At 37.2% G+C, this 24,989-nt stretch overlaps 1 long non-coding RNA gene across 1 annotated transcript in view; it reads right to left on the reverse strand.

Moving 5' to 3' along the window:
* LOC130683817 (uncharacterized) overlaps window positions 1-19,838 on the reverse strand; it is a 300,312-nt gene extending 280,474 nt beyond the window's left edge. The window contains exon 1 of the long non-coding RNA XR_008997815.1: window positions 19,694-19,838. This is a non-coding gene — a long non-coding RNA (uncharacterized LOC130683817). The remainder of the gene's footprint in view (window positions 1-19,693) is intronic.
* Window positions 19,839-24,989: the final 5,151 nt, after the last annotated feature.

Below are 24,989 nucleotides of genomic sequence, written 5' to 3' on the forward strand. Positions count from 1 at the left end.
GATATGGAATCAGCCATAATATTAATTCTTGAGATAATAAGAACATGCCATATATTTAAATACAAATTATAATTTGTAATATCCTTTCACATATCTCATAGCTATCCTTTGAAACAGTTCTCATTATCCTTGATTTGAGATCTGTCCACAATTACAAGGTCACAAACTATTAAGAACCAGAACGGCAATCCAATTTTTAAATATATTTAAGTTCTAAAAGTGCAAGACCTAAACTGACAAGGCTTTCTAGGAAATGTCAGATGAGTTATGTAATAGAAGACTTGGTTATTAAATCTTTTCTGTAAATTAAGAGGTAAAATTACTCAAATTGAGAAAAGAAGAAGGAATTGGGGAAAAAAATAGGAAACACTTATTCATAGGTCATTATTCAGAAGAGAAAAAGTTCACTTAGACAGAGTCTAAAAATTACAACCTACCCTTCCAATGTATGTGAACAAAATCCTGAGGACAATACAGACATCCCTGGAAACCAGCTCTTAATTAAGACATGTGTGTGCTGGAGCAACTTCCTACCAGCTTGAGAGGGCACATTGTTAAATATTCAGAAATTATGCAAACCAAGCATTATCTCACTGGTTTCTTGAAATTACCTGTTGTATCAATACTTATATGGAAATTGACACATAGTGAAAATCTAGACTTTTTTTAAAAGAGTTTTCCAACACAATACTGAATGTACACATATATTCATAAAAGAAGAGGAAGGGGAAGAGAGAGGACAATAATAATCTCAGTAGTAATTAGTAACGATTGAAAAAAACACACATTAATTTAGAATTTACAATGCTCTAAATGTTCTACATATATTCAGTGTGTGGCTGGAGTCAGCTAGTACCAGCTTGTGAAAGTGAATTATGCACATCTCTTCCCAACTCTGCACTCTGTGACTTCACATTGGTAGCTTGAAATCAGTCACGGCTGGAGTATTGACACCAAGGGAATCAGCAGTACTGCAGATCAGAGCTTTTTACGCAGAGCCAGTTGTTAAACATTTAAGAGCGCCTCAGTGGTTTTCAGCCACACTTTTACAAGACACAATACTCACTATTGGTCTTCAACTGTGAGGTTGTGTCAATTCCATCAATAAGAAAACTATACTTAAGCAGAGGAAGAAGGAAAAATAAGATCTTGCAAGAGATAAGGAAAGACAGGACCACAGCACAAGTCTGTGACAACAGAAGGCCTAAGAACTAATCACTTGTATTATCTTCCCGCCACCACAGGAGCTGCTGGGAAAAGCTGGTAGCATATACTTCCATTCACCATGCTATCTCCACCATTCTTGCCCTTTCCATGAAAACAGAACTGTGAACAGCTCAATCAGTTCACTTTAGTTGCTTAAGAATCACTGACCATATCTAATCGGACAACATCTTTAGCCAACAGTAAGTAGGTACTTCATGAACCCAGACAGTCAGCTATAAAAGGCCACCTTAGGGAAGTGCACAGAAATATACTAGTGCTGATGAGGTAGGGAAAAGGGCAGGACAAGGGAGAAAGAGAGCCAGAATAAGAAATTAAGAATGGTACCTAGGATGGAGTGAGTTCTGTAAGAGTTTAAGTTTCTCCTATAATAGGGCTATGTTTGCCATTTCTCCTTCCTTCCCTAGTAATTCTCAGTGTATCCCCAAGAGTAGTCTGGTCCAGTGCATTAAAGGCAATCTATAACAAGCTTCTGTCACCTCTCCACAAAAGGATAAAACTTCTATACTTTTAGGGCCCAGAAGTGAAAGTGAGCTTTTATTCAAGTTTATGCTTCCCTCAGGGGTAGAGCTGTCCAGTGAATTAGATAATTTTCAAATTTTGCTAGCAGAAATAAAAATCCAAAAATGTGAAGGAGGAAAGTGAAAACAATAATAAATGGTAAGTTATTGTCATAAACGACAATCTCTAGGTCTTGAGAGTAGGAGAGAGTGGTGCACAGCTTTATTAGGAAGTGTCTTCCCAGAAGGTGGCCTCCCAGATGCTCAACTTGGTTTGCCATGTGCCATTGTTTCTCTCTGTAGATTTAAATTAGCATCTGTAGCTACAGTCCTAGGAATAAAGAGTTCAGTTCTATGTGTCATTTTGAACACCCATCAGTCTTGAACTACAATTAAATCATGAAAGAAGTATTATTTAAAGGTTGATAATCTTCATGCAACATGCAATGAAACTAAAACCCCTTGAACGAAATTCTGTTGTAAAGCCAAGAGTGCCATGATTCGGTTCCAGCTTAATAAAATCATCTAGCATTTGTAACTTTAAACGCCTTTAGGCATTTTTTTCAAAGTGGTATTGTAATCCCTTTAGCAATGAGCCTAAAGAGATTAAACAACACAACCTTGAGCTAATATGTAGGTGGGGTAGGGTGACAGAGTCCCATAGAAAGTGTCATGGTCCTGCCCAAACTGGGGGAAAGAGAGAGTCACTTTTCTCTTTTCCTCTAACATCAAACCTCTGTCCCAAAGGGCTTTTTAAATCTCCATCCCAAAGAAAACACTGATTCCACTGAGAAAATTCCATAGCCAGTGAGATCACAGAACCAGAAGCACGCATGCTCAGGAGCAACCCAAAGGGACACGATGGTTAACAAATTAACTTCTTTGTAAAGACTGTGACATCTAGAAGCACCTGCAGGTATAGTTTATTATGTAGCATAAAGGTGAGGTTGGGAGGGGTAATCCTGTTTTTAGACAATCACAAATCCACAAAGCCTCAGGGATGATGCAGACCTTTTCTGTTTCAGTTTATACATATTGTCCCCATTGGAGAGCCAACAGGTTCTTGTAGCACTTCGTCCCCAAAGCAGGCTGTACATCCTGCAGACTCTTCAGCTAAGACTGAGTGAGCAAGTATGTGCCAACATTCCACATGGCCCTAAGGCGTGAACCTACCATGGATGGCCCAGATGTCCACATGAGCTATTCTAGCATCTTCCAGAAGCCTCACTGGGTATTAATTGTCAGCTTTATATCTAATATCTGATAGTACCTAATATTCTAAAAGTATATTGTATCATATACTGAGGCACTAATGTCTTGCTCATTCAATGTTTAGAAATATATTAAAAGTAGATACTATGGGCAGTGGGGAAAAAAAAAGAAAAGAAAAGAAAAGAAATAAAAGTAGCTACTATGATCTCTCAGACACAGAAAAGCTTCAAGGAAGCTTGAATAATTCTCAACTTTAGACCAGCCCATTCTGTCAGAAACAGGGCAGAAGCAGATCTTTTTGTAAATACACAGAGAATTGTTTGGGAAGAAAAATGAGACCAAGAAGAAAGGTCATGTGTAAGTCAGACTCTACAAATGGTTATGGTAGCAATGGATCAGCAAACAGTTTGAGAAACTTGATATAATTTACAACTAATGATCCTAAAAAGATACAAATATATAGATACAGATAGACACCCAAGGCCTGATGCAGGTAGAATTGAAGCAAAAGTATGATTACTGTTACCCAAAGATTAGGTTAAAAATGGTATGACAAGGTCACTACTACTTCCACTTCAGCTGCATATTCATGAGTCAGTTGCTGTGTTTCTATCAGTGATAACATCTTTGATCTTCATTCCAAAATAGCACAGGAGTGATCATTAAAATCATAAAAACAATACTATAGGGCTTTATGGGATTCAAAATAGTTTCCTATGTGTTTTTTTAATCTCATAATAATCCTGCGAGAAAAGTAGGCAATCAGAGCAGATACAGTAGCATTAAGAAGAAAAAGGATGGAAGAGAAAGAAAAGGAGAGAGGGAAGGGGGAGGATGGGGAAGAAGGAAAGCAGCCTACCCAACTCTGCCTGCAATCAGGCGTCAGGCTTTTAACCCTACTCCTAACAAGTGTTCCAAAAAGATCCACGTAGTTCTTTGGACTCCCCAATAATAATTGCTCTACAAATAATAGGTAGTATTACCATCCTCACCAATCTTAGCTATAAAGGTTTTCATAAACTCATATATAAAGCTGGGGAACCTCAGAAAAAAACACAGTACTAGCACAGTAACATGAAAGTTGAGAAAGCTAGTTAAGGAAGAAAGGAAGCAAGAAACAGTAACTTCCCCGAAAAGCCTCGTAATCCTTCACCAGGAGGCTTTCGAACCAAGCAGTAAGCTTACATTAAAAATGCGGCGTGTAGAGAGTGAGCTCTTGGAGACCAGCCCAGGGAAGGGAAATCCCTCCCATTTTGTCCTCAGTTCAACTCCCAAGATTCCCAGCCTCGCTGCATGAGTCACACTGCGATTGCCTGTGATATGCATCTGCACAGACGCCTTCTGCTTCAGCAGGGAATTTCAAGCTCCTGCCTGCCTATAATAAGGGGGAAAATCAGTGCAACAATGTGACCGGATGCTGGAAAGCTGGCGGCCGGGGAAAACAGTAGTGCATTTGGCTCATTTTCTTTTTCAAGGCTTTTTACTGTAAAGAAAATTGGCCTCCGTGGATTAAAAGAATTTCAACATTTGCATCCCTTTCGTGAATTTGATCTCTTTGTTTCTATTTTAATATATCGTGGGAAGTTTCCTGTGAAGATGTAAACAAGCTTTGTGTTTATTTTAATTACTTTTTCCTCCTGTTTCCAGGCTCTAAAGCACCCCAGTCCTCACTTGAATTCTCGCGGTTAGAGTAGAGCACAACCAAGTCATAACCCAACTGTCTCCTTTTGCAAGAGGAAGTGGTGGGATAAACAGAAGGGTGACATTTCCTAAAGCAGCTGAGACTCCTATTAACTGGCTAAAGAACTAACCCCTCAATAAAGACTTAGCGAACTGAACTAGTTTAAAGAAGAAAAGACATCTTTAAGGTGACTAATTTACAACTTTGTAAACTGAATATCCACCCAAAGAATTTCCCCCTTTTCTGTTAATCCTGAATATTGTACCTCTACTTCTCTGTGAATCACCTTCAAATAATTCATAGTCAGTGTCTGTATTCCCTCTCATCTGATTTATTAACCCACTGTAATCTGACTTCTGTCCTTACTACGTACTGAAACTTAGAAAGGCAGTGGTCCAAATCACCTACTTATTGATAAATACTGTGAATGCTTCTAAGTGTTTATTTTACTGGATTTCTCTATGGTATTTGAAAATGATGACCACCTTTACCTTTAAGAAATTTCTTCTCTTCTCTTCTCTTCTCTTTTCTTTTCCATGATACCAGGCTCTCCTGATTGTCTTGCATCTCAGATCAATACTAAGTTCTCTTCCCCATCCTCTTAAAAATAGGTGTTCTTTTGTGTTCTCTACCTCTTTTTTGGTGATTTCATTCACTCTTATGTTTTTAATATCACCTTTACATAATTTTCACATCTGTTTCTCTAGCCTACACTTCCTTCCTAAGTCCTTACGTCTTCACCTGCCCATCTCGATTATAGCCAGCCATAGTCATTATGGACAATTTCAACTCGGCTCCTGTTGCCAAACTCCCACCTCAAGTGCCTGCTGCTGCATGTATCTCTCTGTGTTGTGGCCTGAGGGCCTTCTATAGTGTCATAGGAGCTGACTTGCCCACTTAGACAAGGGCAGCCTGCAGTGGGGGAGTCAGTAGATAAATGTTCCGGACTACCGTCTTGCAGATGGCTAATTCTTGGAGGCATTCTTTGTTCCTCTCAGAAGTCCCCTATTTCCCTAAGCACTGACTGCAACAAAGTACCTTTACCCTGCATCTTCCTGCTTTGCCATCTCACTCTCCTTACCTGGCCACTCATGTGTTGGGCAATCACTTCCCGAGTAAACTACCTATACCATGTTGTTATCTCAGAACTGCTTTTAGGGAAGCACAAGGGCATTTGGCACCAGAAATGGTTCTGGAGAGTGGACCCTCAAAATTCTGTAGCTGGATTGTATCCATTTAGATGATTCCAGTAATGGAATTACTGGTGATAAACAAGATGGTGGTAAGAGTAGCATGCTGCAGAATGCAATTACTAAGGCTCGTACCCGTAGTGGATGTGATGAAGTATAAGGGGAGGGAAAGGCATCGTACTGAACAATATGGGGCAATGGTAATTATAAGGATACGGAATTGAATGGCTGTTGTTAAATGACTTAAAAGGCTTGAAATAATATAATACAATATGGATAGAAATAAAATACCAGACTCAGGTCAGCTATTAATTTGGTGTGCACTGTGAAGATCAGAAGCTTCCATAGATGGGTTCAGGAAGACATTCAACTCCTGCAGTCAGAGGGAAGTCTGTGTGCTGAAAGTCAGGCCAAATATCTAAACCTTATGGAAAGACTGGATGTACAGTGTTGAGAGGTCTCCCAAGCTGAACACATGGCCATATTAGAAAAGTTGTGGAATCCTGAGACCTAATATTGGAACATTGGGTAGATTCATTCAAGAACACTGTCCACCCGGCCCTAGTTCTCCTGAATCCCACAGATTGGCAGAAGCAGATCTCTTCAATGCTAATCGAGAGGAGTCTCCCTTACCTGAAGATTTTATAAAGGCCTCACCTGAGGCAGATGCTTAGCAAGATAATGTTGCTTCCTCAAGACCCACCATTGCTTCTCTGTTATAGTTTCCAAACCAGTAAGTAAGGTCATGACTCAGCTGAGTAGGGAAATAGCTCCAGAAGGAAATAGCTTTTTACAGAAGATGAAGTTCTGACTTATGTGTACCATCAGGAATTGAAAGAATATACGTGGGAGGGTTAAGCTGGGGAGACAGTATATACACCTGAATAGAGGAGATTTGGTAACATTGAAATACTCTTCCATGACTCAGGATTTAATGTCTTGGCAAGAACATCTGGGCCCAGTCCTAAACTGGGACTGGCTCCCTGAAGTTTGGTCACAATTATGGCCTATAGTAATAAAGGTAGAGGAGATACTGGAACTAACTTGGCAGAGTATTGGTGAAGGACTTGGAAGCCTCAGGAAAGTGGGAAATAAAACCATTCTAACCATGTTTTTCAGCCCTCCCTTTACCAAGTCAATAAGGAATAAACTTTTTATAAGATTTTATTATATCTTTGAGAAATTCAGTGGTAGGTCTTCTCTGTAGGCCAAGGTAAATTGAAGGAAATGATGCCACAGTGGAATTCATTCCCATATGTCAATGGGGATGATAGAATTAAAAAAAAAAATCAGAGACCAGGTAGTAGTATTTTATAGTCAGAGGCAAGGTTGACGTGATTACTATAATGGGCATCAAATCCAGAATAGCAATTACAGTACCTTGATCATGGTGTTCCTATGGGTGAGACAGATAGGCAGTTGACAGCAGACAAAAATCAAAGGTTGGCAAGCAGAAGGCCAGTAAAAGCCTCCATAGTGGAAAATCACAATTATTCAACCAGCTTTAAGATCAGATGCTATTCTCAGACAAAGAGCCAGTCACTAAAGGGGACAATGGCCCTCTTTAGAGAAAGATCCTTAAGGATCTCCTTAAGGAAAGTATATTGTATGTGTTGCTACAACAATTGTATATAATAAACATCCCCCAATTCATTACCAAAAGGACCTCTGGACATTTACCAGAGTAAATGTGTACCAGAGTAAAAGAGTATAAGATACACTTCTAGGCTGACACAAATACCACAAGGAGATGTGACATGACCTCATGCCCTGCTACCCTAGAGTAGAGCTTTTGAGGATCAGATGAATCCTGAACAAATGTTATCTCACAATAGGTCTATAGACCCATTCTGTTATTTCCCTTATCTCTGAGTGTGTAACTGGGGTGGATATACTTACCAGCTAACAAGCACTTATATGGTTCCCTGAATTGTGCAATAAGAACAATTATTATATGAAAAACCAAGGGTGAGGCTTTGAAATTACCCCTACCCAGCCAAGCAGAAGCAATAATCACAATCCATATGAGAATGCAAGGCTAAGGCTGCAGTCAGGACATAAAGGACACAAGTATTATGGTCCTCATATCTCTGTTCAGTTAATAGTATTGCAGATGATAGTTGAATCACACGAAATTACTAAATGAGAGCCACAGTTGCTTGTCTATATGAGATGAGGTACCTTTACTGGAATAGATCAACATTACTTCTTGATCAAATGGTGGCACTTTGTATGTAACTACTACTTTGGTGAATTATCTTTTCAATCCCCATCAATAATGATGATCAGTGCAATTCACATTTGTGTGGAAAGGGCAGCAGTACGTCTGAATTGCCTTGTCCCAGGGCTAAATTATTTCTTCTGTTTTCTGTCAAAATGTAGTACAAAGGGAGGCAGACCATCTTAACATTCTGAAGAACATTTGCTGGTCTACCACAATGATGACATGATGAACAGTAAGTAGTTAAGTAGTTGGATTGCTAAAGTAAAACATTCCATGCTAGAAAGATGGAGATAAAAGTTCACGGGCTGTCATGGCCATGTATTTTGAAGATTTTTAAGAAGCAAATTATATGACATGCATTGGAACATGTACTCATACATTCTAAGGTAAAGGACAAGATATTGCACCTTACAAACCTGCCATTAACAAAGTCACAAAATTTGATGGGTGAAAGAAATGCTGTTGGTGCCTTACACTGGGTACCTTATTTTTCATTTTTGTGCATACAGACCTGACTTCTAATTGCCAGCATTACAGATTTTTGCTTGAGGACTCTCCTTATAGCTCCCAGAGTGTTAGGAAGGCCAGAAGTACCAGGTAATTAATGCTGCCCAAGAACAATCCTCAACTAGTGACTGATAAGAGTCAACCAGTGACTCCCTCAGCCTTTAAGTGAGATAAATTCTAAGTACTATGTTTCACAATGCCTCCAAGAGTTCCCCAGTGGATTAAGCTCCACTTGTCCTCAGTGATAACGTGCTTGAAAATTAAACCTTAATAGGATGAAACTCAAATAGTACTTGGAAAGAAATTTATAACTACAAACACCCATACTTCAAAAGGAGGAAGGTCTCAAATCAGTAACCTTAACTTCCACCACAAGAAACTAGAAAAAGAGAAAAATAACCTAAAGCAATCAAGAAGAAGGAAATAATAAAAATTAGAAAGGTAATCATTGAAATAGAGAGTAGAAAAACACTAGAGAAAATCAATTAAACCAAAAGTCACTCCTTTGAAAGATCAATAAAAATGACAAGACTTAGCTTAGAAAAATAAAGAATTACAAAAATGGAGAATGCAAGAGAGGACATAACTACCAATCTTAGAGAAATTTAAATTATTTTAAAGAAATACTGTGAACAAATGTAAGCCAACAAATTAGATAACTTAAATTACAACAACAAATTCCTAGAAGTACACAAATTACTGAAAGTGCCTCAACAAGAAATAGATTGAACAGAACCATAACAAGTAGAGACTGAGTTAGTAATTTTAAAACTGCCCATAGAGAAAATTCCATATCCAGATAGCTTCACTGCAGAATTCTACCAAATATTTAAGAAATTAATACAAATCCTTTACAAAGTTTTTCAAAAATACCAGAGGAAAAACACTTCCCATCAACAAAATACTACCAAACCAAACACAAGAAAAGTAAGAGATTATACATCATTAACAAATGGGTTTTATACCAGGAGTGTGAGGTTTTTAAACATCAGTAAATCAATTAATATAATACACACATTAATAGAACAAAAGACAAAAATCCTTGTGATCATCTCAATCGATCCAGAAAATGTATTTAACAAAAATTTAACACTCAGTCATCATAAAAATACTCAATAAACTAGTTGTTGGTATAGAAGAGAAATTCCTCAACCTGATAAAGAGCATCTATGAAAACACTACTGCTAGCATCATACCCAGTGTTAAAAGACCAGACACCTTCCCCCCTTAAAATCAAGAACACAACGAGGATGCCCATTTTTGCTGCTTCCATTCAACATTGTACTGGTAGTTTCTAGCCAAGACAACCAGACAAGAAAAAGAAATAAAACATACCCAGATTGGATAGGAAGAAGTAAAACTATCTCTAATTGAAAGTAACATGATTTTGTATATAGAAAATTCTAAGGAGTTCACACCAAAAATCTGTAAGGAATAATAAAGTTGAAAGTTGTGCGATATAAGGTCAACATACAAAAATCAGTTATAATTCTTTATACTTTCAACAAACGATCTGAAAGTAAAATTTAAAAACAATTCCATTTATAGTAGCATCAAAATGAACAAAATACATGGACTAAATTTAACAGAAGAGTAGACTTATACACTAAAACTAGAAAATGTTATTGAAAGAAAGTAAAGAAGATAAATAAAATAAATAAATGAAATAAGAGCAAAACATCCCATAAAATATACATGAATGGTCAATAAGGACATAAAAAGACATGTATTATCATTAGAATTGGGAAATCGCAAACCAAAAACCATAAGATACCACTTCACATTCACTAGGATGACTAAAACCAAGAAATCAGATAATAGAAAAGTGTCAGTAAGAATCTAGAGAAATTGTAACCCTCATACATTGTTGGCAGGAATGTAAAATGATGCAATCATTTTGGAAAACAATTTGGCAGTTAACTGTTCAATGTTAACCATAAAGTTCCTATATAACCCAGCAATTCCATTCCTAGGTATGGACCCATGAGAAATGAAAACATATATCCACACAAAAACTGGTACACAAATGTTCACAGCAGCATTATTCATATTAGTTAAAATGCAGAACAATTTAAATGTCTATCAACTAAATGAATGGATAAAAATACATGGTATATCCATACAACAAAATATTGTTTGTCATAAAAAGGAATGAAATTCTGATACATACTACAATTTAGATGGCCCTTGAAAACTTTATGCTAAATAAAAGAAGTCAGCAACAACCAGATATTGCATAATTTCATTTATATGAAATGTCCCTAACAGTCAAATATGTAAAGACAGAAAGTCAATTGAGTGGTTGACTAGGATTATGTTTGGCAGTAGAAAGGGGAATGTGGAGAATAGGGAGTGACTACTAATGGGAATCGTTTCTTCTTAGGTAATGCAACTGCTCTAATATTGTATTATAGTGATAATAGCACAATTCTGTAAATATACTAAAAACCATTGAAGTACATGTTTAAATGGGTGACTTTTGTGGTGTGTAAATTATATCTCAATAATGCTGCTTTTAAAAAAGAAAAGAAACCGTTTATTGGATTCCTTCCTATTCTTGTCTCACTTTCCCATTCTCCTTTCATTGTATCCTGGGATCATCTTCCAGACAAACAACTTGCACATGAATCCTTTTTCTTCATTGTGTATTTTTTGGGAGAATTAAAATTATGATAGTAATCCTCCTTGAATTTTGGAGGAAGCATATACCACACTTGAGAATACTACTCTAGCTCATACTAAAGTACCTAAGAAGGCTGAAATTTTTAGTGGAATCAGAGTAACAGAGGATACAGCAGTAAGTCCAGTCTATGTTACAAGCCTCCCCACCACTCAGGTCACAAGGCACAGAAGACCCAGTGGTGGTAAAGTTAAACATCATGGTAAAAAGGGACGTTTTGTGGAATCTCTCATAAAACCTCAAGAGGAGATTCTCAGCACAGAGTCCCCTGGTTTTAAAGTCCTCTTCTACCATGGCACAAGTGCTTATACAATCAAATCTCTACAACATTTGCTGGATATTGTGAAAGCCATCAAATTTTGTGAAAACTGACTGTTGATTGCATAACTCCAATCAATCATATAATGGAAATAGTATATTGGGAGTCAGGCCTCAACAGGCCTAGAGATACAAGTAAATTTTATGAATATGAATATGTATATGATCCATCTACCACTTACTCCTATTGTACCAGTGTACCAATGACTCTCCTTCAACACAGAACTATGTCCTGGCTGAGTCCTCCTCCTCACAGAGAAAAGAAAAATCTTGGGCCTGTTAACAGTCAGCTCAATGTGTTCATATGAGATAAAAAGGTCTTATCCAATTGGAGAAATTACAGCCAAGGGCAAAGTAAAAAAGGACCCAGACCTCTTAACCCAGCCAAGTAAGCAACCTAAACCAGCTTAAGTGTTGGCTGAGAATTATAAAGATCTAGCTTTTAGAGATAGACCAGCTTAAGTGTTGGCTGAGAATTATAAAGATCTAGCTTTAGACTATAGAGATATAGCCTAAAGAGGACTATAAAATTGGTGGTGGAAAAGCTCGAAGATAAAAATCAGTTATAGTCTAGGACTTTTGAACAACAGAGACTACAACTTATAGTAATTATTAACCTGGCATCTTCCTTCCTTCTGTCCCCGGACCTTCTCTAATACAACAGAAGTTCCCAGGACTGGCAGAACTGCAGCACAGTTCACACTTCTGGATGCTTCCTTCACCTCCACTTATCCAATCAGTCCCTACTTCCAACTGACTGTACTTTCCAAAAACCTACTGAATCTACCAACTGAACTCTGTCCTTTGCAGGTCCCCCTGACTACAGGTTTATTCTTTTCAAACCTTCTTCAATGCCAAGACAGACTTTTAAAAAGCAAGTTGTGTTGTCTGTTCTTTAAATCTTTTAATGGTTCCATATGGGACTACAGGTTAAGGACTAAATTCCTTAGCATGAGATATAAGGCCCTGGGCGGTCTTTCTCTGCCTGTGTCTCCTACCTCATTTCCCATCATTTTTCATCTTTAAGCCACTTCACTCTCTAGAAATATCAAGTAGCTTAAACTTCCAAATACCCTGTAGTAGGCATCTACTATCTGTTCTCCTTTCTGGAAGCCATATTCTAAATTCTCTCTGGAAGACCACCCTCTCACCCATTCCTGACTAAGTGCTTGCAATTAGGCTAGAGTGACTGTTCTAGGAATGGGTACTCTCCAGTCAGATGATTCGTGATAAAATTATTTTTTCAGGAATCTTGGGAAAGAAACTCTAAAGCTTTCTTAATAGACACAAACTCAGGTATTATGCAACCTCTGGATCTCCTGGCAGCCACATGGAGATCACAGGGCATAGCCCTAAGAATAATGTTAACACGAAGGAAGCAAAGTGATAAAGAGAAAGGAATTGGATACTGATTACCTCACCTGAGACACTATGTATAGCCAAACCTGTTGCTAGGCTACCCCATGCTACTAGTCTATGAACCAACTTCTTCCTTTTTAGCTTAACCTAATTTGATTCAGATTTCCTTTTATTGGCCATCAAATGTGTCCTGAGAGACATATGCTTCATGCCTCCATACACTTGTGCATACAATTCTCTCAACCTAAAATGTCTCGTTAAATACCTTGGCTAAATGTTATCTTCTCCTAGACTTCCCTAATTACCCAGAATATATTCATCACCTCCTTCATTGTGTTATCTCTACACATAAAATACGCTATTGAATTTATCACCATAATATATGTCAATCATAGTTAATAAATAGGTCTCTTCCACTCTACTATTAATTCTAATAGTTTCTTGAAAGAGTATGAGTGTTTTTTTTTCACCTAGCCCAATGATAGGCACATAGTAAGCATTTGTGGTTATATATTGCTACATAACAAGACTTCCCCAAATTTAGTGGGTTAGAGCAACAAAGATTATAATTTCTCTTGATTCTCTGGGTTTACTGGATAGTTCTTCTGCTCCATGCAGTGTCATCTAGCAGGACAGCTGGAACATACAAAATGGAGTCATTCACGTGACTATCAGTTGACAGGCAGGAGTCAGCTTCAGTTGTCAGCCAGGGGATTTGGTTCTCCTTCACATGGGCCTCTCCATGGCGCTATCTGGGCTTCCTCACAGCATGTTGGCTGGGTTCTGAGCAACAAAGGTAGCAGTTGAGGATTGCTTAAAGCCCAGCCTCAGTGTTACACAGTATCATTTCTGCCCATATGTTGAAGAAAATTGCCACAGACCAGCCAAGATCCAAGGGGAAGAGAAGCAGACTCCACCTCTTGATGAAAGAGTAGCAAGATTATATAGCAAAGCAACACATAAGATGGGAAATGTTGTTGCAGCCATCTTCAAAAACAAAATAAGACAATATACTGCACCACTTAATAATTTCTGAATGGATGAATGAGAAAATGAATGAATGAAGTATTGTCATCCTTTATTTCCGTCACTCCTCCAATTCCACCACCTTTCTGTTTAGGATTTCATGCTGTCACTGTGCTCTTGTTGGATGACTCTTCTTTTACTAAGAGCTATGAAAATTGTAAACTAATAGGATCAGGACTTAGATTAGTTTATACAATTTTTCTCTCATATTCTCTTGGAATAAAAAAACAACCTGTCTTTTAAGTCTATATTTTGGGACTGTGTGTGTGTGTGTGTGTGTGTGTGTGTGTGTGTGTGTGTGTGTATTTACTAGTTCTATGTCTTCAACTACAACTAGTCATGTAGAAATGTATTTTTTTTCATTGTATTTTTTAATGTATAATGAAACACACCAACAGTAAAAACACTCAATTATTGAAGATACAGGAACATTGTTGAAGTCCCCACAAGTCCATTCCTTCTATTGAATTTCTTTTAAGACTAAAAGGCCCCAGTCAGACAGCTTTGGGTTCAATTAGTCATTTCCTGAGGACACATCTCTATGGTTTGTCTTTTTCAGTACAGTTCCTCTTATTCCTCTTACTCTATTTATTGGAGTTTGATCTAACTTCTCTTTTGACTTGAGTTTCCAAGACTTCATCACAACCTGTTTGCTGGGTATCTTCATAAATTGCCCCAGTTGTTGTTTGCGATAGTTTCCTCCCACTCCAGCTTCTACCGTGATCCTTCTATTCCTTTTGCTTCTCCTAGTTTTTCCTCATAAACCAAGCTTTCAGCATAATAACAGATACTCTGTTCCCAATGTCCTTGATTGAGAAACATTAGCAACTATATGAACCATTACCTGCCCTGGATCCATCAAACCAGGTCCAATTCCTGTGGTCAAATCTGTGGCTGCAACTATTTGGAGCTTGGCATGCATATGCTCACAACATCTATGGTTAGGTTCTGTGAATCAAAGAAATTCTGATCAACCCATAATATAGCTAAAAACCTACTAATTGTTGACAAAACTGCCCCAAGCCAGCCAAGATTCAGGGGAAGAGAAACAGACTCCACCTTTTGTTGGATGAGTACCAAGATGATACTTCAAAACAATATGTAAAATGGGAAAGAGTGGAGTTGTAGGACCCATATACATTTGAATCTTAAGTTAGTGAGAACTCTGAAAATAGGGAACCAGAGAAAGAACAGCTTTTATTGTAGTCCAGGAAGATGGATCTCATGACAAAAGTCATCTGTATTCCGCATACAGTCGTCCAATAAGCATGTTTCAAGTGCAGGCTGAAATTTATTTTCTGAATATCCAAAATGGCACATCTTTTCTTCCTGGCTCTAGGTGCACTCATACAATCAGGGAAATAGTACTAGTCCTCTGCTTCAGAAATTTTGCAAAAGCTCCTTGCCAAATATAAGAAGCAAGAACTTATTTCCTGTCCTAGGCCCCTGTTCTACAGGGTGATACATGTAATCTGTGTTTCTTAATCCTTGTTCCCATTTGAGACACCAAAAAAAATAATAATATTTTATTCTGAATATGGACTTGTTGATGCTTCCTGAAAGTTAGCCAGAGGCTGACTCCACTTCCTTCTCTTCATTGGCACACCATTAGAACAGTGATAAGAGTACCTGGTTTATACTAGCTAATGGGTAAAGACATAAACTTGCAAAATCTAAACAAATTGAGGTATACCAGGAAGTTAACTGAAGTCACCAATGACAGGGAATAAATCTTGTGTCACCTCTCCGTCAGTGTGCCTGCAGATCACTGATTCCCCTTTCTGGGAGGACATTGGAGAAATCAGTGCTGACCCCAGATGGTAGTAACGTCAAGTGAAGGAGTGTCTGGGGAGATCTGAATGGCTAAGAGGGCTTTCAGAACTCTACGTGGAAAGTTTTTAAAAATTGAAGTAACAGTCGCCTCATGAAATTATTGGCAGCTGGAAAATGTACTTTTAGCAAATTCATAAATATGAAAATTGTCTCCCTTTGTCCAAAGGGAGATATTCAGTCAAATGTCAGGAGGGAGATATATAATTATTTGGCATTAGCCAAGAGGAAGGAGAGAAAGCCTTGTGCTTTTAAATAAACACCCTTCCATAGGCCTAAATGGACACAGCATCTGTAGTCCCCAAAATATCTATTTTTGATAGACAACAACATATTACATGTCTTTCATAAATGCACAGAAAAGAGTTTTATACTCAGATTAAAAATGGAATGTGTTCCAAATGCATTTGTAAATCTGGTGATTGGAGTTAAAACCTTTTTTTCCCCCACTAAACCCATAGTTCAGGTTCCCAAGCGAACCTGAGAAATTCTGGTTAAAATCATGCAGTTGAAAATCTGGACCATCCAAATGTTGAGTCCTTCATCCCTGGTAGTCTGAGTGCTAAGTCACTGTGGTTTTTACTGCTGTCTCTTATCATCTATCCCTTGGGAAACAGTTTCTGATAACTTGAAGCCACCACTCATTCAAATTCAGTAAACTACTTAATGCTTGTGTTAGGGTGCATCTCTGGTCTTTGCTAGAGATAACAAACTCACATTATGATGTTCTTAAACAATAAATCTTCCCAGTATCACCTTACATGTTTACACTCATACATAAGCCTCCCTATAGAATGTGGTTTATGATAGACATGGAATATAAGATTTTGGAATTTTAGGTAGTATATGGAACACCAAAAAAAAGTTTATATTTGGTGTTCCCCTTTCCTATTACTCTCTCTTCCTCCCTCTATCCAAGTTTTTTCCCCAGAAACTTGCTCAGCTCTGCAACTTACTGAGTTCGACTCTTATTTTGCATACAAGACATGCTATTGCGATGAGGCTTTGGCTGACTTACAATCTGGCCTAGCTGTAATTATCTGTTGTGTAGGCTGCCCCCCAAAACAGGAGGGGGAATTTTATTGGAGATACAAGTGGTTTTTGTATAAGTAATAATTCCAAGATGTTAGTGACCATCCCCATTCTGCGATTGTCAGGAAAAATTATGTGTCTGTGTTGGTGTCAAACCTTGTTCAAGGCAAGCCTTAAGTTCTCCACCCCCAGTTAGTCTCAAGAGGCCCTCCTCCTCGTGTAGAGGTATTATTCCTCTGTCAACCAGCACCAATAAAGAAGCAAATAGAAGCACAACCCCATGAAGTTCAGCTCAATTCTTTCAACTTTTTAAGTATCATTTCCTAGGTGCCTTAAATGTAATAGAAGATCACTATGGTGTAATTTATCATATATCAAATACCATATAGTATAGTTTGTCTTTCCAGAGGGGTCTGAAACATTCAGAACTTAGATCATCAGCTCAAAATTTATCTGTTATTAGGTCAACTCCAATTGACAATTTAGTTCATTTATCATACTCTTAGCCAAAATTCAATTTTCTATTATCCACATAGTTATTGGCCATATTTAGGTTATTTCTAGTCCTAATGTCCTTTCTAAAAATCTTTATATAGTAATAGCCATATGGCCATTATTAACACTTTAATGAAAATGACTAAATAAATCATAAATGCAGTTTAGTGTTTTCTATTTTAAAAGGAGAGTGCTAATTAGTTACAAGTATCTGGTAGTTCTGCAAAAATTTTTAAAAAAAGAAAGAAAATTCCACAATCAGAGATGATAGAATGTAACCTACAGACAACCATGTTGCCAATTCACATTGGCAAGGAGAAACAACGTGACAAATCAATATAACGGCAAATAAAACTCCTGTGGGACATCTCACCAGCAATCCTCTTAAAATAGAGAATACAGCACTTTTGTGATATTGACAAAATTCCAATTTGAGGTAAAATATATTTTAGGTAGCTATTGGCATCTCATTGACTGGGTAACAATAAATATATCACTCAACATCTCTGTGCCTCAGTTTCCACATCTGTGAAAGAGAATGAATAGCATTGTGTTTGAAGCTCTTAAGACCAAGAGTGCTATATGATAATGGTTATGTGCATAACCTGAAAACATACTGAATGAGTTTGCAGCCCATTCTGACATAGTCAAGAAACAACCTAAGCCAAGTTACGCTAATGATGATGACAGTAATATGCCAACTTTGGGGAATATTGTGAAGATTAAATGAATGAATGCATGTGCAATAATTCAGTAATCGTTAGGATTGTAGCTACAGCCATCAAAGCAAGACTATATTATTAAAGCAATAGAGGAATCAGCTAATGAGGTTTTGACTGGCCCTGTTAGCATTTCATTCTCACTCATTCCCAAGGGCTTTGCAATGATTTCTGTTATATATCTGAACATTATTTCTAGGAAAATATTAAGTGGAAACACAATGGGAGTGAAAAATTATTTTGAACTGAGAAGTTATGGTGGCTGTCTCTGCCACAAACCGACTGGGACCTGAAATGATTCAGGCTCTTAGTTTCCTTATCTGAAAACTGAGTAAAGTATATTCATGACCTCTAAGACCCCTTCAGGTCTTACATTCTCTCCAATGAGACTGTATTTGATAGTATTATCTTGAAATAATCAGAATGACATTTTATAATAGTCATTTTTCAACAGATATGTTTGCTTAGGTATACTAAGCTCATTTTCCTTTCTTTGAACTTTAAATCTGAAGTGTGTATTAACCAAAATAGACAACATCTTATGAATTTGGAACCAGAAGTATGACAAAATGCATCTTTTACCAAAGAGTCAAGAATAGTAAACTATAGTCTGTGTCGATGAACATAATTTTAATAAAAGTAAACTTCTAGGTTAAGGCAACTTGGAAAATAAGGTCTTCAGTTCAAACCTACATAAAAGAAAGAGAGCTGAAGGAGATGAGAGAAAGCAAGTGTAATTCTTAAAGAAGAATTTAAATTGCACTATAGAAAATATTTGTAAACCAGAGTAGTCTTTGCAGGAAGCAAACTGTCTTGAAGAAAAGCTCTAAACAGTCAGAAAAATAACATCAAGCCAATTACAATTGTTAAAAATAGTATTATCTCAAGGAAACAGATGAGTGAGTGACTACAGGACTACAGGCAAAAGGAAAAGTTAGTTAAGCAGGGGAAAGGAAAAAAAATAATAAATGTAGAACAGAAAAAGTCCCAAACACTGATGAAAAAGAAGAATGGGGCTTTCTAGATAAATAAAGGGGTAGTACAGAGACATGAGGGGGGAAAAAAGACATACAAGGAAGACACACAGTAAGAAATGATGTCAAAAGCAGATTGGTATGACAGTCAGAAAGACATCTTCCATATTCCAAAAAACAGAGTAGGGAGAGGCCTAGAATCTTCAAAAATGTTAATGGCATGAAAGATTTTTAAAAAAAAAAAAAAGACTGAGAACCTGTTCCAAATTAGAGACTAAAGAAAATACATGATTCTTGATAGAATCTTCGATTTTTTTTTAAGTTGAAGTATTAGGACACTAAGGGCAATTTGGACATGGATTGTATATTAGACAACAGTATTGTGTCAATGATAAATTAATTTTCTGAGTGGTAATGTTGTGGCTGTGCAGGAGAATGTCTTACTATTAGGAGATACATGCTAAAATATTTAGGGATAAAGTAAAATACCAAAATGTAGCTTACTCTCAACTGGTCCACGAAAAAAATGTGATATAAAGGAAAGAGGAAATGTGGCAAAATGTTGACAACTGGTGAATGTAGATTAAGAATCTATAAGTGTTATCATGTTATTCTTATAATTTGTAGTTTTGACATTTTTCAAAATAAAAAAGGTTATCAAAATTAAAAAAGAAACATTATTTACACATAAGCTTGAATAAATAAGTTGTAATATCACTTACAAAAAAATGAGTGTTCCACTATGCTCCACCTTTCATTCTTCTTCCTCCCTTTGAACTTCAGCAAAGCACAAATCAGTACTAGTTACTGATTAGTTCTGCAATAGTTCTTTGGAGGTTAGTGTTCTTCTTGTAATTACAGCCACACGAGTTCTCTACTGCCAGTTACTTTGTGGTATCTGTTGGGTAAAATAGAGAGAGAAATGGGAACCTCTAAATGCAAATTCAGCCTGTGGTGGAGGGAAAAAAAAAAGCTATAGCCCTGGGGAATTTCTTTTCCTAGACTGAGGTAGCAGTATGAGTGGACAAATAAGGAGGGATAATTTGACAGATACCGCCATATGTCTCAGATCCCTTGGGCTGATCTGGACAGAGGAGAACAGAATGATTTTGGTAGTTTATCTCTAAAAAGAGCATTTTTTTTAATTATCAAAAGATGAACTTCTCTTACAACATAAAAAAATGAAAAGCTTTAAAAGGAACCCTCCCAAAAAGGTGAAATTTTTGCAATAAGGAAGCATTTTACCATTTAAAATTATAATGAACAATTCTGTTAAGGATGAAAGTGAATGGCACATACATTGCTAATTTCAGCATAAATTGGTACAACATTTTTGGTAAATAGTTTGGAAGGCAGTTTCAAGAGTTGCAAAAATATTCTCTTTCTTTGATCACCTCTTGCAATCTATCTTAAAAGAAACAGAGAGAACGAGAAAGGGAGAAAGAGAATGGAGTAATAGAGGAAGGGAAGAGAAAGGCAGGAAGGCAGGCAGGCAGGAAGGCAGGAGGGAAGGAGAGAAGGAAGGAAGGAAGGAAGGAAGGAAGGGAGAGAGGGAGGGAGGAGAGAGGGAGGGAGGGAGGGAGGGAGGAAGTAAAGTAGGTCAAGCTATGTATAACAAAACAATCATTTCAGATATTTGGTAGTCTATCTCTAAAAAGAGCATTTTTTTAATTAAAAGATGAACTTCTCTTACAACATAAGAGAGACTATGCTAAAAGAGAGAAAATGAAAGAAAACACTCAACAATGATGAAATGTTTGCATAAGCACAATATTAAGTACATAAAATATTTTGCAAACCATAAGACTAAATAAGAAGGAAAAATGCTAACATATACTGCCAAATGAAGTATACAGAATTAAAAATTACATCTACATTATGAGTCAACTATGTAAAGTCATGAAACACAAGGAGAAGTTGATCTGTTGGACTGCAATCAGGCAGGATGTTGGGTTTGATCCTTTTAAAATTCCCATTACTACTATGAGAGTAGACTTACGTTAATTGCTCTCTAAATAAGATAGGGCATGAATGCAGCAGAGTCTAATATATTAAATATATCTTTTGGGGTGTCAATATATATAAATTATTTCTTTACCTCTGCTGCAGACTTTCCATATGAAATTATGTTAAACCCTCATTACTCCTCAGCCTATGCTGATATAAAAACATCTTTTCAAGACATGAAAACAATATTTACAAGATTAGAAAAACTGTTCATGCCAATTTGATGAGAGCATTTATTTTAGGTTTTCACCTTAACAGTGTGATTGTAGAACTGGCAACACTTCAATTTCTATTTGTCATTTAGAGGACACTTGATTTAGAAGGGCCATGTAGTATACTAGGGGTTAGAAAGAGGGCTCTAGAGTTAGGTAAATTTGGGTTTGAATCTCTTTTGTGCATACTAGTGTACTAGTTGAGAATCCTTGGACAAACTTGTTAATATCTCTCTGTACCTCTGTTTTCCCATCTATAAAGGGGTTCAAAAATGATATCTACTTATAGAGTTATCATGAAGATTAAATGGGTTGATGCATATGAAATTCTTAGCACAGAATATGGCATGCAGTGATGTTAGGTGAACATCAGAAATTGCTATTGATTCTCTTTAATCTGCCACTTTTACACAACAAGCAGTTGGGTCCAGGGGTGATCAGAATAAGGCACATCTTTCAGTATTTCAGGGCTTGATTCTATATTTAGAATCATTTCCATTATAGCTGGAATATCCATGGGTAATATTCCTTGAAGACGTCCCTGGCACCATTGTTCTATCATCATATAATGTATTATAATAGGTAATATAATAATATTCCAGGGTGTGGGAGAATTTTCCAGAAAAGACTTTGCAAAGTTATATCTGTATATGTTACTCCTTGAGTCCCACAGAATATATGTGATTGAGGGGAAACTGAAGAGGAAACTTTGGTCCTCCTGAAACCAATGCTGTAAAGAATTCCCTTCTTTGATGCCTTCCCAGTATTCCCAGTACCAACACTCAGAGTTTGGACTACCTCAGAAGACATTCAGAATACCTTCAGTAACCTGCACTTCTTTATTTTTGTAGAAAAGTTAATTGCGGAATGATGGAAATTCATCCAAACTGCTTTGAGGGACGGGTCTAATTTTCCTATCTAGCCATTATCAGGAAGGCAAGAAGAGGGCCAAGAAAACCTCTTTGGAATAAATTAATTTGATGCTAATAAAGAAGAGAATTATGAAGACTGCATCCTGTTATTATTCACAAGCAGTTCTGAGCACTTACAATAAACAAGACTGTACACCGGCACAGTGGAGAAATGGGTGGCTATCTTTGCTCGCAAGTAGCTTACGCTTTATGTGATAAAAAGATATTCTGAATAAATGAATCATAATGAATCAGCAAATGCAAACAAAACACAGTCCTGATAGCATGGTTGTGGATAAGCTTTAAATCTTAAATGCTTCATTCTGGCAAGTAGTATTCTTTTGGTTCTTGTTAGTTTCACCAGTAACTTAGGTCTTGAACTTTCAACACTTCATTAACTGAAAAAAAGAGGCTGGGGCAATCACTGTTGCAACAGCATGACAGCTATTTTTTCTCACTCCCGAAGCCACCAACGGCACCGCCTAAGGATGTGTTGAGAGAGTTCCAAGCTCAGCCAAGTTCACCCTCTTACTGTCAGGGGTACAATTAGACGATTGATGTAGCCCCCAGAGTAATTATAACGTGAGCATCTCACTGGATTAATAAATGTTGAGGTTGGTGCCCTTGCAGTGAGGGAAGGCAGTACGAAATAATTCAGCTCACTCTTTCGGGTTGACACTCAGCAATGTCAGTTATTTAGCATGTCAGTCTGACCTGGGTTATGTCACAAAAGACACATGGGGCAGCTGTGGAAGCAAATCAGCGATACTAGCGAAAGGACCACACAAAGCACTCTGTGCACAGTTAAGTAGTTCAAGGGCCCTACAGTGTAAACTGGTTTTTCCCCGTGGGCAGAATGTAAATATGTTTTTTCACTTGTTTAATTGGTGAAATATTTTATTTTGTAACAGCCTTTCACTTGAAGTTGTATTTATCAATTCTGCCTACTTGAACAATATACTGATAGAGTAAAAGAGTCTATTCCTGGAAAATATATCTCAATATATACAGTCTATGTCCAAAGTGCATTGGAAAGCAACTCCGCTCAGGCATATCAAAAATGACTTCTAAATAAGCACAAATTTGGTGCTTTATTATAATTGAAATGACAACAAAAAACCATTTTTTTCTCTTCCTAGAATGATGCCTAGCCTATGGTAAGCTTTTGGTAAATATTTATTGAATAAATCCATAATTCCTTGGCTAGCCTGGAAAAGTAGGATTCATTTGACATTTATACCTAATATTAATTTTCTGGTGATTTCCACTGGTATTTTAGGGACAAATTTTGATACCCCAATAACCTACTTCCTGGTTATTCAGAGTGTGGTCCTAGACAAGCATCAGTATTACCTGAGAGCCTGTGAGAACCACAGCACCTTAGACCTAATGAGACAGGATCTTCATATTAAAGTCTGAAGGAAGATGACTCAATACAGGTGAACAAGTTTTAAAACTAACATCAAAGCCTGCCTTAAAAGGAAACACAAGAGAGGGTAGGTCTCATAAATGGTGACAAAACCAGAGGTGATGTTTGGAAGGTCCGAATTATTACTTGCATGTCCGGTGTGGTAGACACATAAAGTCAAATGGCTGTACCTACATAATTTCAAAACTTTGAGCAACTTTCTTAACCTCTTTTAGAATTACTTGTAAAAAAGAAAAGGCCAAGATAGAAGTCTTCTAGCCCTAATTTCACTTTTGTCTTCACATGCCTTGGAGTTTATTTCCCACAAATTAACAGGGATATCTTTTCCACCCTAGGCCTTTCCAGTTTGGCCACTGCATGTGCCTCCTGTGCCCTTTCCCACCCTCTCTGACTCGGCCAGGTGCCTGAGACATATGCTATATGCATTCTGAATATATTTGTAACCCATGAAATGTAAAAACACTATTCTGCAAAGCTCTTACCATTTCAGACAGATCAAAAAAGAATTTACTCATATGTATTACATGTGCACTTACTCAATTAGTGGTGCACAATAAAATAAATGTCTAATCCTTGTAATATCTTCTCAATACATATTCACCCTATTATACCTCATACCATCAGTCCAGATGTCTTCTTTTTTCTTTTCTGCATAAATTTTTAAAGAAATCTTCCATTAAGATCCGTTTTATATTTCTTAGTTTTATATTTTTATTGTTCCATTAGTTTAATAAGAGCTTTTTAGTACATTTAAAGCATTTAAAGGGGATCCTATAGGAAAGAATTGCTAGCAGAGATTTAAAGAAAGTTACAGTCTGTATTTATATCCCTAGACTAAAGAGATACAGTGTATGGGACACAATTCAAGCAAATATTACTAATAAGTATAGTGATTATCAGCAAGTTATGATTTCAGTGGCTCTGAACAACACCCACTCTATTGTCTTCTGGTAGCTTTTGTTTACACAGTACAAAGACTCAGAACTGGAAAGCCATATGGCTTTCAGATAACCCTGATACAGTGACTTAAAGATATCATAAAATTCTTACCACACCTCTTATTAAGAGGTGAGATCTATTTCCATTCCCCTTAAATCTAGACTAGCCCTATCACACACTTTGACAAAAAAGAATGTGGTAGAAGTGACTGTATAACTTTCAAGGTTTGGTCTTCAGAGATCTGTATATTCTGATTTTTACAGATATATATATTTATATATATATCTGGATTTTTCCCCACCTTGGGAAGCTCCTGTCTTTTAGAAGGCAGCCACATGTAAGAAGCATGGCTACCCAAAGACTACCATGTTGTGAGGAAGCCTAAGTATCCATGTGGAGGGAGAGAGTCCATGTGGAGGAGTGCCCACATGCCACACATGTAGCAATGCTTGCTTGGAACCACAGTCCAGCTCAACCACCAGGTGAGTGCAGATGAGTGAATGAGACAGCTAACGCCAGG

Source organism: Manis pentadactyla, chromosome 5 (genome assembly GCF_030020395.1).
Source record: "Manis pentadactyla isolate mManPen7 chromosome 5, mManPen7.hap1, whole genome shotgun sequence".
Classification (NCBI taxonomy): domain Eukaryota; kingdom Metazoa; phylum Chordata; class Mammalia; order Pholidota; family Manidae; genus Manis; species Manis pentadactyla.